Here is a 12,852-nt window from a genome sequence, read left to right as displayed (position 1 = left end):
TTTGTTCGTTTCTCCGTTTATTAGTTCGTTTCTCCGTTTCTTTCTTCGTTTCTCCGTTTCTTTCTTCGTTTCTTCGTTTCTTTCTTCGTTTCTCCGTTTATTTCTTCGCTTCTCCATTTATTTTTCCGTTTCTCCGTTTCTTTGTTCGTTTCTCCGTTTCTTTGTTCGTTTCTCCGTTTCTTTGTTCGTTTCTCCGTTTCCTCCTTCGTTTCTCCGTTTCTTTCTCCGTTTCTCCGTTTATTTCTTCGTTTCTCCGTTTCTTTCTTCGTTTCTTTGTTCGTTTCTCCGTTTATTAGTTCGTTTCTCCGTTTCTTTCTTCGTTTCTCCGTTTCTTTCTTCGTTTCTTCGTTTCTTTCTTCGTTTCTCCGTTTATTTCTTCGCTTCTCCATTTATTTTTCCGTTTCTCCGTTTCTTTGTTCGTTTCTCCGTTTCTTTGTTCGTTTCTCCGTTTCTTTGTTCGTTTCTCCGTTTCTTTGTTCGTTTCTCCGTTTCCTCCTTCGTTTCTCCGTTTCTTTCTCCGTTTCTCGGTTTATTTATTCGTTTCTCCGTTTCTTTGTTCGTTTCTCCGTTTCTTTCTCCGTTTCTCGATTTATTTCTTCGTTTCTCCATTTATCTCTCCGATTCTCCGTTTCTTTCTACGTTTCTCCGTTTCTTTCTCCGTTTCGCCGTTTCTTTGTTCGTTTCTCCGTTTCTTTGTTCGTTTCTCCGTTTCTTTGTTCGTTTCTCCGTTTCTTTCGTCGTTTCTCCATTTCTTTCTTCGTTTCTCCGTTTCTTTCTTCGTTCCTCCGTTTCTTTCTTCGATTCTCCGTTTATTTCTTCGTTTCTCCATTTATTTCTTCGTTTCTCCGTTTCTTTGTTCGTTTCTCCGTTTCTTTCTCCGTTTCTCCGTTTCTTTCTTCGTTTGTCCGTTTCTTTGTTCGTTTCTCTGTTTGTTTCTTCGTTCTCCATTTATTTCTCCGTTTCTCCGTTTCTTTGTTCGTTTCTCCGCTCCTTTCTTCGTCTCTCCCTTTATTTCTTCGTTTTTCCATTTATTTCTCCGTTTCTCCGTTTCTTTCTTCGTTTCTCCGTTTCTTTCTTCGTTTCTCAATTTCTTTGTTCGTTTCCCCATTTATTTCTCCGTTTCGCCGTTTCTTTCTTCGTTTCTCCGTTTCTTTGTTCCTTTCTCCGTTTCTTTGTTCGTTTCTCCCTTTCTTTGTTCGTTTCTTCGTTTCTTTGTTCGTTTCTCCGTTTCTTTCGTCGTTTCTCCATTTCTTTCTTCGTTTCTCCGTTTCTTTGTTCGTTTCTCCGTTTCTTTCCTCGTTTCTCCGTTTCTTTCTTCGTTTCTTTCTTCGTTTCTCCGTTTCTTTCTTCGTTTCTCCGTTTGTTTCATCGTTTCTCCATTTATTTCTCCGTTTCTCCGTTTCTTCCTTCGTTTCTCCGTTTCTTTCTTCGTTGTCCGTTTATTTCTTCGTTTCTCCATTTATTTCTTCGTTTCTCCATTTATTTCTCCGTTTCTCCGTTTCTTTCTTCGTTTCTCCGTTTCTTTGTTCCTTTCTCCGTTTCTTTGTTCGTTTCTCCGTTTCTTTGTTCGTTTATTCGTTTCTTTGTTCGTTTCTCCGTTTCTTTCGTCGTTTCTCCATTTCTTTCTTCGTTTCTCCGTTTCTTTGTTCGTTTCTCCGTTTCTTTCTTCGTTTCTCCGTTTCTTTCTTCGTTTCTTCGTTTCTTCGTTTCTTTCTTCGATTCTCCGTTTCTTTGTTGGTCTCTCCGTTTATTTCTTCGTTTTTCCATTTATTTCTCCGTTTCTCCGTTTCTTTCTTCTTTTCTCCGTTTCTTTCTTCGTCTCTCCATTTCTTTGTTCGTTTCCCAATTTATTTCTCCGTTTTGCCGTTTATTTCTTCGTTTCTCCATTTATTTCTCCGTTTCTCCGTTTCTTTCTCCGTTTCTCGGTTTATTTCATCGTTTCTCCATTTATTTCTCCGATTCTCCGTTTCTTTCTTCGTTTCTCCGTTTCTTTCTCCGTTTCGCCGTTTCTTTCTTCGTTTCTCCGTTTCTTTGTTCGTTTCCCCATTTATTTCTCCGTTTCGTCGTTTCTTTCTTCGTTGCTCCGTTTCTTTGTTCCTTTCTCCGTTTCTTTGTTCGTTTCTTCGTTTCTTTGTTCGTTTCTTCGTTTCCTTCTTCGTTTCTCCGTTTCTTTCTTTGTTTCTCCGTTTGTTTCATCGTTTCTCCATTTATTTCTCCGTTTCTCCGTTTCTTTCTTCGTTTCTCCGTTTCTTTCTTCGCTTCTCCATTTATTTTTCCGTTTCTCCGTTTCTTTGTTCGTTTCTCCGTTTCTCCGTTTCTTTGTTCGTTTCTCCGATCCTTTCTTCGTTTCTCCGTTTCTTTCTTCGTTTCTCCGTTTCTTTCTTCGTTTCTCCGTTTCTTTGTGCGTTTCTCCGTTTCTTTGTTCGTTTCTCCGTTTCTTTCTTCGTTTCTCCGTTTCTTTGGGCGTTTCTCCGTTTCTTTGTTCGTTTCTCTGCTTTTTTCTTCGTTTCTCCGTTTCTTTCTTCGTTTCTCCGTTTCTTTGTTCGTTTCTCCGTTTATTTCTTCGTTTCTCCGTTTCTTTCTTCGTTTCTTTGTTCGTTTCTCCGTTTATTAGTTCGTTTCTCCGTTTCTTTCTTCGTTTCTCCGTTTCTTTCTTCGTTTCTTCGTTTCTTTCTTCGTTTCTCCGTTTATTTCTTCGCTTCTCCATTTATTTTTCCGTTTCTCCGTTTCTTTGTTCGTTTCTCCGTTTCTTTGTTCGTTTCTCCGTTTCTTTGTTCGTTTCTCCGTTTCTTTGTTCGTTTCTCCGTTTCCTCCTTCGTTTCTCCGTTTCTTTCTCCGTTTCTCCGTTTATTTCTTCGTTTCTCCGTTTCTTTCTTCGTTTCTTTGTTCGTTTCTCCGTTTATTAGTTCGTTTCTCCGTTTCTTTCTTCGTTTCTCCGTTTCTTTCTTCGTTTCTTCGTTTCTTTCTTCGTTTCTCCGTTTATTTCTTCGCTTCTCCATTTATTTTTCCGTTTCTCCGTTTCTTTGTTCGTTTCTCCGTTTCTTTGTTCGTTTCTCCGTTTCTTGTTCGTTTCTCCGTTTCTTTGTTCGTTTCTCCGTTTCCTCCTTCGTTTCTCCGTTTCTTTCTCCGTTTCTCGGTTTATTTATTCGTTTCTCCGTTTCTTTGTTCGTTTCTTCGTTTCTTTCTTCGTTTCTCCGTTTCTTTCATCGTTTCTCCGTTTCTTTCTTCGCTTCTCCGTTTCTTTCTACGTTTCCTTCTTCGTTTCTCCGTTTCTTTCTTCGTTTCTCCGTTTCTTTCTTCGTTACTCCGTTTCTTTCTTCGTTTCTCCGTTTCTTTCTTCGTTTCTCCGTTTCTTTCTTCGTTTCTCCGTTTATTTCTTAGCTTCTCCATTTATTTTTCCGTTTCTCCGATTCTTTGTTCGTTTCTCCGTTTCTTGGTTCGTTTCTCCGTTTCTTTGTTCGTTTCTCCGTTCCTTTCTTCGTTTCTCCGTTTCTTTCTTCGTTTCTCCGTTTCTTTCTTCGTTTCTCCGTTTCTATGTGCGTTTCTCCGTTTCTTTGTTCGTTTCTCCGTTTCTCCGTTTCTTTCTTCGTTTCTCCGTTTCTTTCTTCGTTTCTCCGTTTATTTCTTCGCTTCTCCATTTATTTTTCCGTTTCTCCGTTTCTTTGTTCGTTTCTCCGTTTCTCCGTTTCTTTGTTCGTTTCTCCGATCCTTTCTTCGTTTCTCCGTTTCTTTCTTCGTTTCTCCGTTTCTTTCTTCGTTTCTCCGTTTCTTTGTGCGTTTCTCCGTTTCTTTGTTCGTTTCTCCGTTTCTTTCTTCGTTTCTCCGTTTCTTTGGGCGTTTCTCCGTTTCTTTGTTCGTTTCTCTGCTTTTTTCTTCGTTTCTCCGTTTCTTTCTTCGTTTCTCCGTTTCTTTGTTCGTTTCTCCGTTTATTTCTTCGTTTCTCCGTTTCTTTCTTCGTTTCTTTGTTCGTTTCTCCGTTTATTAGTTCGTTTCTCCGTTTCTTTCTTCGTTTCTCCGTTTCTTTCTTCGTTTCTTCGTTTCTTTCTTCGTTTCTCCGTTTATTTCTTCGCTTCTCCATTTATTTTTCCGTTTCTCCGTTTCTTTGTTCGTTTCTCCGTTTCTTTGTTCGTTTCTCCGTTTCTTTGTTCGTTTCTCCGTTTCTTTGTTCGTTTCTCCGTTTCCTCCTTCGTTTCTCCGTTTCTTTCTCCGTTTCTCCGTTTATTTCTTCGTTTCTCCGTTTCTTTCTTCGTTTCTTTGTTCGTTTCTCCGTTTATTAGTTCGTTTCTCCGTTTCTTTCTTCGTTTCTCCGTTTCTTTCTTCGTTTCTTTCTTCGTTTCTCCGTTTATTTCTTCGCTTCTCCATTTATTTTTCCGTTTCTCCGTTTCTTTGTTCGTTTCTCCGTTTCTTTGTTCGTTTCTCCGTTTCTTTGATCGTTTCTCCGTTTCTTTGTTCGTTTCTCCGTTTCCTCCTTCGTTTCTCCGTTTCTTTCTCCGTTTCTCGGTTTATTTATTCGTTTCTCCGTTTCTTTGTTCGTTTCTCCGTTTCTTTCTCCGTTTCTCGGTTTATTTCTTCGTTTCTCCATTTATCTCTCCGATTCTCCGTTTCTTTCTACGTTTCTCCGTTTCTTTCTCCGTTTCGCCGTTTCTTTGTTCGTTTCTCCGTTTCTTTGTTCGTTTCTCCGTTTCTTTCGTCGTTTCTCCATTTCTTTCTTCGTTTCTCCGTTTCTTTCTTCGTTCCTCCGTTTCTTTCTTCGATTCTCCGTTTATTTCTTCGTTTCTCCATTTATTTCTTCGTTTCTCCGTTTCTTTGTTCGTTTCTCCGTTTCTTTCTCCGTTTCTCCGTTTCTTTCTTCGTTTGTCCGTTTCTTTGTTCGTTTCTCTGTTTGTTTCTTCGTTCTCCATTTATTTCTCCGTTTCTCCGTTTCTTTGTTCGTTTCTCCGCTCCTTTCTTCGTCTCTCCCTTTATTTCTTCGTTTTTCCATTTATTTCTCCGTTTCTCCGTTTCTTTCTTCGTTTCTCCGTTTCTTTCTTCGTTTCTCAATTTCTTTGTTCGTTTCCCCATTTATTTCTCCGTTTCGCCGTTTCTTTCTTCGTTTCTCCGTTTCTTTGTTCGTTTCTTCGTTTCTCCGTTTGTTTCATCGTTTCTCCATTTATTTCTCCGTTTCTCCGTTTCTTCCTTCGTTTCTCCGTTTCTTTCTTCGTTGTCCGTTTATTTCTTCGTTTCTCCATTTATTTCTCCGATTCTCCGTTTCTTTCTTCGTTTCTCCGTTTCTTTCTCCGTTTCGCCGTTTCTTTCTTCGTTTCTCCGTTTCTTTGTTCGTTTCCCCATTTATTTCTCCGTTTCGTCGTTTCTTTCTTCGTTGCTCCGTTTCTTTGTTCCTTTCTCCGTTTCTTTGTTCGTTTCTTCGTTTCTTTGTTCGTTTCTTCGTTTCCTTCTTCGTTTCTCCGTTTCTTTCTTTGTTTCTCCGTTTGTTTCATCGTTTCTCCATTTATTTCTCCGTTTCTCCGTTTCTTTCTTCGTTTCTCCGTTTCTTTCTTCGTTTCTCCGTTTATTTCTTCGTTTCTCCATTTATTTCTTCGTTTTTCCATTTATTTCTCCGTTTCTCCGTTTCTTTCTTCGTTTCTCCGTTTCTTTGTTCGTTTCTCCGTTTCTTTGTTCGTTTCTCCGATCCTTTCTTCGTTTCTCCGTTTCTTTCTTCGTTTCTCCGTTTCTTTCTTCGTTTCTCCGTTTCTTTGTGCGTTTCTCCGTTTCTTTGTTCGTTTCTCCGTTTCTTTCTTCGTTTCTCCGTTTCTTTGTTCGTTTCTCCGTTTCTTTGTTCGTTTCTCCGTTTCTTTGTTCGTTTCTCCGTTTCCTCCTTCGTTTCTCCGTTTCATTCTCCGTTTCTCCGTTTATTTCTTCGTTTCTCCGTTTCTTTCTTCGTTTCTTTGTTCGTTTCTCCGTTTATTAGTTCGTTTCTCCGTTTCTTTCTTCGTTTCTCCGTTTCTTTCTTCGTTTCTTCGTTTCTTTCTTCGTTTCTCCGTTTATTTCTTCGCTTCTCCATTTATTTTTCCGTTTCTCCGTTTCTTTGTTCGTTTCTCCGTTTCTTTGTTCGTTTCTCCGTTTCTTTGTTCGTTTCTCCGTTTCTTTGTTCGTTTCTCCGTTTCTTTGTTCGTTTCTCCGTTTCCTCCTTCGTTTCTCCGTTTCATTCTCCGTTTCTCGGTTTATTTATTCGTTTCTCCGTTTCTTTGTTCGTTTCTCCGTTTCTTTCTTCGTTTCTTCGTTTCTTTCTTCGTTTCTCCGTTTCTTTCATCGTTTCTCCGTTTCTTTCTTCGTTCCTCCGTTTCTTTCTTCGATTCTCCGTTTATTTCTTCGTTTCTCCATTTATTTCTCCGTTTCTCCGTTTCTTTGTTCGCTTCTCCGTTTCTTTGTTCGTTTGTCCATTTATTTCACCGTGTCTTCGTTTCTTTGTTCGTTTCTCCGTTTCTTTGTTCGTTTCTCCGTTTCTTTGTTCGTTTCTTCGTTTCTTTGTTCGTTTCTCCGTTTCTTTCTTCGTTTCTCCGTTTCTTTCCTCGTTTCTCCGTTTCTTTGTTCGTTTCTCCGTTTCTTTGTTCGTTTCTTCGTTTCTTTGTTCGTTTCTCCGTTTCTTTCGTCGTTTCTCCATTTCTTTCTTCGTTTCTCCGTTTCTTTCTTCGTTCCTCCGTTTCTTTCTTCGATTCTCCGTTTATTTCTTCGTTTCTCCATTTATTTCTCCGTTTCTCCGTTTCTTTGTTCGTTCCTCCGTTTCTTTGTTCGTTTCTCCGTTCCTTTCTTCGTTTCTCCGTTTCTTCGTTCGTTTCTCCATTTATTTCTCCGTGTCTTCGTTTCTTTGTTCGTTTCTCCGTTTCTTTGTTCGTTTCTCCGTTTATTTCTCCGTGTCTTCGTTTCTTTGTTCGTTTCTCCGTTTCTTTGTTCGTTTCTCCGTTTCTTTCTCCGTTTCTCGGTTTATTTCTTCGTTTCTCCATTTATCTCTCCGATTCTCCGTTTCTTTCTACGTTTCTCCGTTTCTTTCTCCGTTTCGCCGTTTCTTTGTTCGTTTCTCCGTTTCTTTGTTCGTTTCTCCGTTTCTTTGTTCGTTTCTCCGTTTCTTTGTTCGTTTCTCCGTTTCTTCCTTCGTTTCTCCGTTTCTTTCTTCGTTTCTCCATTTATTTCTCCGTTTCTCCGTTTCTTTCTTCGTTTCACCGTTTCTTTCTTCGTTTCTCCGTTTCTTTGTTGGTTTCTCCGTTTCTTTCTCCGTTTCTCCGTTTCTTTCTTCGTTTGTCCGTTTCTTTGTTCGTTTCTCTGTTTGTTTCTTCGTTCTCCATTTATTTCTCCGTTTCTCCGTTTCTTTGTTCGTTTCTCCGCTCCTTTCTTCGTCTCTCCCTTTATTTCTTCGTTTTTCCATTTATTTCTCCGTTTCTCCGTTTCTTTCTTCGTTTCTCCGTTTCTTTCTTCGTTTCTCAATTTCTTTGTTCGTTTCCCCATTTATTTCTCCGTTTCGCCGTTTCTTTCTTCGTTTCTCCGTTTCTTTGTTCCTTTCTCCGTTTCTTTGTTCGTTTCTCCCTTTCTTTGTTCGTTTCTTCGTTTCTTTGTTCGTTTCTCCGTTTCTTTCGTCGTTTCTCCATTTCTTTCTTCGTTTCTCCGTTTCTTTGTTCGTTTCTCCGTTTCTTTCCTCGTTTCTCCGTTTCTTTCTTCGTTTCTTTCTTCGTTTCTCCGTTTCTTTCTTCGTTTCTCCGTTTGTTTCATCGTTTCTCCATTTATTTCTCCGTTTCTCCGTTTCTTCCTTCGTTTCTCCGTTTCTTTCTTCGTTGTCCGTTTATTTCTTCGTTTCTCCATTTATTTCTTCGTTTCTCCATTTATTTCTCCGTTTCTCCGTTTCTTTCTTCGTTTCTCCGTTTCTTTGTTCCTTTCTCCGTTTCTTTACTCGTTTCTCCGTTTCTTTGTTCGTTTATTCGTTTCTTTGTTCGTTTCTCCGTTTCTTTCGTCGTTTCTCCATTTCTTTCTTCGTTTCTCCGTTTCTTTGTTCGTTTCTCCGTTTCTTTCTTCGTTTCTCCGTTTCTTTCTTCGTTTCTTCGTTTCTTCGTTTCTTTCTTCGATTCTCCGTTTCTTTGTTGGTCTCTCCGTTTATTTCTTCGTTTTTCCATTTATTTCTCCGTTTCTCCGTTTCTTTCTTCTTTTCTCCGTTTCTTTCTTCGTTTCTCCATTTCTTTGTTCGTTTCCCCATTTATTTCTCCGTTTTGCCGTTTATTTCTTCGTTTCTCCATTTATTTCTCCGTTTCTCCGTTTCTTTCTCCGTTTCTCGGTTTATTTCATCGTTTCTCCATTTATTTCTCCGATTCTCCGTTTCTTTCTTCGTTTCTCCGTTTCTTTCTCCGTTTCGCCGTTTCTTTCTTCGTTTCTCCGTTTCTTTGTTCGTTTCCCCATTTATTTCTCCGTTTCGTCGTTTCTTTCTTCGTTGCTCCGTTTCTTTGTTCCTTTCTCCGTTTCTTTGTTCGTTTCTTCGTTTCTTTGTTCGTTTCTTCGTTTCCTTCTTCGTTTCTCCGTTTCTTTCTTTGTTTCTCCGTTTGTTTCATCGTTTCTCCATTTATTTCTCCGTTTCTCCGTTTCTTTCTTCGTTTCTCCGTTTCTTTCTTCGTTTCTCCGTTTATTTCTTCGTTTCTCCATTTATTTCTTCGTTTTTCCATTTATTTCTCCGTTTCTCCGTTTCTTTCTTCGTTTCTCCGTTTCTTTGTTCGTTTCTCCATTTCTTTGTTCGTTTCCCCATTTATTTCTCCGTTTCGCCGTTTCTTTCTTCGTTTCTCCGTTTCTTTGTTCCTTTCTCCGTTTCTTTGTACGTTTCTCCGTTTCTTTGTTCGTTTCTTCGATTCTTTGTTCGTTTCTCCGTTTCTTTCGTCGTTTCTCCATTTCTTTCTTCGTTTCTCCGTTTCTTTGTTCGTTTCTCCGTTTCTTTCCTCGTTTCTCCGTTTCTTTCTTCGTTTCTTTCTTCGTTTCTCCGTTTCTTTCTTCGTTTCTCCGTTTGTTTCATCGTTTCTCCATTTATTTCTCAATTTCTCCGTTTCTTTCTTCGTTTCTCCGTTTCTTTCTTCGTTGTCCGTTTATTTCTTCGTTTCTCCATTTATTTCTTCGTTTCTCCATTTATTTCTCCGTTTCTCCGTTTCTTTCTTCGTTTCTACGTTTCTTTCCTCGTTTCTCCGTTTCTTTCTTCGTTTCTTCGTTTCTTTCTTCGTTTCTCCGTTTCTTTCTTCGTTTCTCCGTTTGTTTCATCGTTTCTCCATTTATTTCTCCGTTTCTCCGTTTCTTTCTTCGTTTCTCCGTATCTTTCTTCGTTGTCCGTTTATTTCTTCGTTTCTCCATTTATTTCTTCGTTTCTCCATTTATTTCTCCGTTTGTCCGTTTCTTTCTTCGTTTCTACGTTTCTTTCTTCGTTTCTCCGTTTATTTCTTCGTTTCTCCATTTATTTTTTCGTTTCTCTGTTTCTTTCTTCGTTTCTCCGTTTCTTTCTTCGTTTCTCCGTTTCTTTCTTCGTTTCTCCGTTTCTTCCTTCGTTTCTTCGTTTCTCCGATTCTCCGTTTCTCCGTTTCTCCGTTTCTTCGTTTCTCCGTTTCTCCGTTTCTCCGTTTCGATTAAATGATTATAATAGTTATAATTTCTATTATAAATCATTTGAGCTATAGTTAAATTATACACTAATACTCTAAATACATATTTAATATATTTTTTAATCTCTTTAGCCTCCAGAGGAATTTTATTTATACTATTTACTGTATATAATAATTTACACAGAATCGGAAATAAATCTAATTATTTATTTATAATAATTATTTTTTATTCACTTATTTTACCAAAAATTTCGATTCTTCATGTATTAATCAAATGTTAAATTGATATATCTCATAGACAATTATTACTTTCCATGTCTTAAAACTTTAAGAAACATCTCTTTACTTTGAAGTTCGATCAATATCAATTGCTAGAGGCGAATCAATCATTTTTAATGCATAGATAAGATGCACATTGTTCGATCAATATAGGGAACATGCGTAAATGTTAATAACAATCGCTGAAATGAACAAACATTCACCGAAACCATTCGCCCTCGAAGATTTCGCAATATCTTGATGTTTGTTTATCATAATTACTACCAACCGTCGTAGGATCGTACATTAGACAATTATTAACAATGTCCTAGTATAAATAATGGCTTAAAATATCATTTCGCTGAAATATTCCTTGTTCGCGAAGGAATTTTTCCTTGAGATCCAACTGACATTCTCAAGGCTACACGTATCGATTATCGATTCACAAGTATTTATCGCGGTGATTTTTCTATCTAAAAAAGCGATTAATTGAATTTTGGCACTTTTGTGTACGCGTATTGTGTAAATTATAAGAATTAAACAAATGTTAAATTAATGTATCTAATGAACAATTGTTACTTTCCGTGCTTTAAAACTTTACGAAACACGTTTTAACGTGGAGTCTCGATCAAAATCAATTTCGATAAGTTTCTTAATTAATTGCAATACATAAATAAGATGCACATTGTTCGATCAATATAGGGAACATGCGTAAATGTTAATAACAATCGATGAAATGAACAAACATGCACTGAAACCGTTCGCCTTCGCAGACTTCGTAATATCTTGACATTTATTTATCATAATTATTAACAACCGTCGTTGGACCGTAGATTAAACAATTTTTGACAATGTTTCGGTATAAAAAGCCATCAATTTCTTGAAATATTAGGTTAGTTCGAACAAATACGATCGAAGAAGACGTGGGATAAAATAAATGAATATTTCTCTACGTATCGGAATTATAGTTTGTATGTATGCAAATATATTCTGAAGCCGCAATTACAAATCCCTGTAACGTGGTAATTACATGGTTTGCCATCTATTGGAGAAAGGGTTAAACTACAGTTAAGGAGTGAAAGCACCTGGCGGAGAAACGCTCAAGTTTGTCGAGGAACTGTTCTAATTTCCACAAATAGATGGCGCGACAAGTACAATTTACCGACATTAGAGATAAGTATTAGGGGGACCGGAAAGTAATGTCGTTTCCCGACATTAAATTCAAATACATAAATTTTTAACGAGTTTTTATTTTTAATCAATGATATAATCACCCTCATTATCAACAACCTTTTGCCATCTAGTGTGCAAATTTTCAATGCCGGATCGATAAAAATCAATTGGTTTTTGAGCAAAATATACAGAGATGGCATTTTGAATATCATCCAAATTTGCAAATCTTTTGCCACTTAGAAAGTGTTGAAGCGATCGGAATAAATGGAAATCCGATGGTGCAACATCGGGCGAGTATGGTGGGTGAGGCAGTACCTCCCACCCCAATTCATTAATTTTTGCCAAGGTTCGTCTTGCGCAGTGCGGTCTTGCATTATCGTATTGCAGAATAACGCCTTTTCTGTTGACAATCGCTGGCCACTTTTCAATTAAAGATTTATTTACACGATCTAATTGTTCACAGTAAAGGTCTGCATTCACAGTCTGTCCAGGTTTCAGCACTTCAAAATGAACAACGCCGCGAATACTCCACCAAACACACAAAAGGGCCTTTTTGGGGTGTAAACCTGGCTTAGCAGTACTTTGTGGCGATTCATTTGGAGAGAGCCACTGCCTTTTGCGTTTTGGATTATCATAAAGAACCCACTTTTCATCTCCGGTGATCAAGCGATCAAAAAACGCTTCTGTATTGTGCCGTTGAAGCAATAAGTTGCATGTGGTGGATCGGTTAGCCTTGTTCTCTTCGGACAGATTATGCGGGACCCAAACACCTGCTCTGCTTACTTTCCCAATCTGCTGCAAATGTTCTTGGATGGTCGACCAAGGTTGGTTAAGACTGTTTGACAATTCCTCGATTGTCTGACACGGATTTGCTTCCACTTCTGCACTTAACACGTCATTGTCTAACGTTGTTGGTCTTCCTGATCGATACGAGTCGGAAAGATCAAAATTACCGGATTTGAACTTGGAAAACCACCTTTGGCATTTACGAACGTCTAATGCATTTGGATAAACATCGCAAATGTTTTTGGTAGCAACTGTTGCGTTACTACCCTTGCGAAACTCAAAAAGCATGCAATGCCGGATATGTACCTCTTCTGGTATTTGGCTGGCCATTTCACCCAAAATTGTAAAGAAAAATTTTTAATTTAATTATTTACAACTAAACAAGTCACTATAACCTCAGAATGTCTTTGCTACGACTTTAATGTACACAATGAGCTGACAAATGACAATCAAATAGTGACATGCGCAGAAACGACATTACTTTCCGGTCCACCTAATATTTCCATTTGTATGATATTCCCTACCGTGCGATAAAATAAATAAGTACTTTTGTACTAAACTTTTGTATGTTTCATCTTTCGAATAAATGTAAAATTAAACCTTCCACGGTAAATTTTATTCTTCAATTTATTAATGTTTCTAGGACGATTTATTTCAGTATAAAGAGTGCTATAGGTGGGAAATTTGTGTACATAATAATTATTGAGTATAAAATAATTTTTCTTTTATTAGAGGTTAATATATTAAATAAGGAAGAAGAGTTAATCTTTATTATTTTAAATATAAAAATTAATATTAAAAAAATTATTGAATATAAAATGAAATATGTTAAAAATGTATTTTTGTTAATTATTAATAAAATAACTATAATAGATGTTTGTATAACAGATGAATATCCTATAATTATTATGATTGATTTTTTTGTTTAAGCAAATGATAGGTGCAATAATTACATTAATTGGGCAAATAAAATAAATTTCGTTATTAAATTTTAATACGAGTTCTATAATAATTATAGGGATTAATTTTATTAAAGTTATTA

This window comes from Ptiloglossa arizonensis, chromosome 3 (assembly GCF_051014685.1).
Source record: "Ptiloglossa arizonensis isolate GNS036 chromosome 3, iyPtiAriz1_principal, whole genome shotgun sequence".
Taxonomy (NCBI): domain Eukaryota; kingdom Metazoa; phylum Arthropoda; class Insecta; order Hymenoptera; family Colletidae; genus Ptiloglossa; species Ptiloglossa arizonensis.
This window is presented reverse-complemented; position numbering follows the sequence as displayed.